Below are 2500 nucleotides of genomic sequence, written 5' to 3'. Positions count from 1 at the left end.
TTTGGAGTTTCACATCGCTTCCCAGGAAGCCAACAACCAAAAGGTCGGTCGTATTTGGAGTTCAGTATTCGCTTCAGTCGATTCCAACTTCCCAAAAACCTGCCTTCTTCGCAGTTCGGCTAAGTCTCCCTCGTTTCCAACTTTCCTCTAAGTTGCCCTCCTCGCAGTTTGGCCAAGTTCACTCTTTTCCAGCGTCATCCCCCCAAGTTGCCTTGGGCGCAGTTCGGCCTAGTTCACTATTTTCCAGCATCATCCCCCCAAGTTGTCTTGTTCGCAGTTCGGCCTAGTTCACTCTTTTCCAGCGTCATCCCCCCAAGTTGCCTTGTTCGCAGTTCGGTCTAGTTCACTCTTTTCCAGCATCATCCCCCCAAGTTGCCTTGTTCGCAGTTTGGCCTAGTTCACTCTTTTCCAGTGTCATCCCCCCAAGTTGCCTTGTTCGCAGTTTGGCCTAGTTCACTCTTTTCCAGTGTCATCCCCCCAAGTTGTCGTTGCCAACAACCCAAGAGTCCATAGTATTCGGAGTTCTAGCGGGGCCTCCCCTTGCTTCCAACAACCCAAGAGTCCATAGTATTCGGAGTTCTAGCGGGGCCTCCCCTTGCTTCCAACAACCCAAGAGTCCGTAGTATTCGGAGTTCTAGCGGGACCTCCCCTTGCTTCCAACAACCCAAGAGTCCATAGTATTCGGAGTTCTAGCGGGGCCTCCCCTTGCTTCCAACAACCCAAGAGTCCGTAGTATTCGGAGTTCTAGCGGGGCCTCCCGTTGCTTCCAACAACCCAAGAGTCCATAGTATTCGGAGTTCTCGCGTGGCCTCCCATTGATTCAAACAACCCAAAAGTCCATCTTCTTCGCAGTTCAACATCGCCTCCCTCGTTTCCAACAGGCCCAAAGGTCGTCTTCTTCGCAGATCCACGAAGAGCTCATCACGATTTGCCACATTCCATTTCCCACGGGTTGTCAACAACACTTTCTCACACTTCCCGCAATCGAGTACGTGCATGACATGCCAAAGCACATCTTATTTGCCTTCCATCGCACTCAAGACGACGGGTTGTGGAAGAACGATATTGCTCACAACAAGTTCAAGGACAACGTCTCAATCAAGGGACACAACCGAATTATGTTAACTGGGTCGCTAAAGTAAACCCGAGTTCATATAATGCACCGCATCCAAAAGAACTAGCCACAACACGTGCATCACTGAGATGTTTCACTAGATGGAACACGTGCGTGACATTAGGATCCTCCAACACCTCTTCGTGATGGAAAGATAGAATTCGAAGCAACCACAGAAGTACCGTCTAGTGGGTAGGCAACACAGGGACTGATCAACCAATATCACCCAAGGCAACGGGTGAAAATGGAAGAGATGCATGCTTGACCGTTCGATACGCAAGGCATGGAGCCAGCCAGCAAGTGCATCTCGATTACAACTCACACACCCTCACGTTCGCAAGACACCACACCACAAGACGGTCCACCCCCCACCTACCATGGGCAAGCAAGCAAATGGAAACATCAAGTGACGCATGGTCAAGCATCGCTAGGCATGAAAATAACTTTCCACAATATCCGAGGGACTAGCTGCCGAGCTAACCAACGATCAGTGACGACCGTGTGTTGGTATTAATAAAGCTCAACAACTATGAAGAGGCTAGTTGTGCCATGATAAACATGCTAACGCACGCACCACGTGAGGGGGGAGGCCTCATCAAGCTCCCTTTAAAACCTGCCAGTGTGGAGCTGGCCGGCTCAAGGAGCACTCCCCCCCTATAAGAGGTTAATATGCAAAAGGCAAAATTGTACAAGTAGATACACTTTTTTTGAGCAGACATAAGTCCATATCTCGGGCTACACTTCGAATTTTGATGCGATTTTTTGCAGTAATTCGTAGAATAATGGTATCTCCTTGCTCACCAAATTTCATAATTTTTCTCGAAGGGGAACTATTTTTTTTATTTTTTTTACTTACCGGGTATGTGTAAAATCGGGAAAAATAGAAAAGCACATGTAGACTTCGAATTTCGACCTCATTTTTTCCAGTCCACCACTAAACAATATCAGGACCCTCCCCACAAAATTTCATTCAGTTTGGCCAAGGTCTTAAATTTGACAAATTTTGGCACCAAGCTATCTAGTCGCGGTGCACCGACCAACTTGGCCAAGTGCAAAATGCATCCAATTCAAAACTTTTGTGCACCAACACTTTTACAGTACTCATTTGGGGACATTTGGAGGCCTTTCCAACCCTCACATCTCAAAAACCACGAATTTCATTTTTTCACAAAACTCCCCACCAAGCCTTCTAGCTATGCCGCGGTGCACCGCCAACATTGGCCATGTGCAAAACCCTCCGAACTCAAAACTTTCGTGCACCAAGAATTTCATGGTATTCATTTGGGGACATTTGGAGGCATTTCCAACCCTCACATCTCAAAAACCACGAATTTCATTTTTTCACAAAACTCCCCACCAAGCCTTCTAGCTATGCCGCGGTGCACC

This window comes from Vigna unguiculata, chromosome 6 (assembly GCF_037176805.1).
Source record: "Vigna unguiculata cultivar grain cowpea cultivar isolate G323 ecotype 2 chromosome 6, ASM3717680v1, whole genome shotgun sequence".
NCBI lineage: Eukaryota > Viridiplantae > Streptophyta > Magnoliopsida > Fabales > Fabaceae > Vigna > Vigna unguiculata.
The sequence above is the reverse complement of the archived record's forward strand: the minus strand, read 5'-3'. Positions refer to the sequence as shown.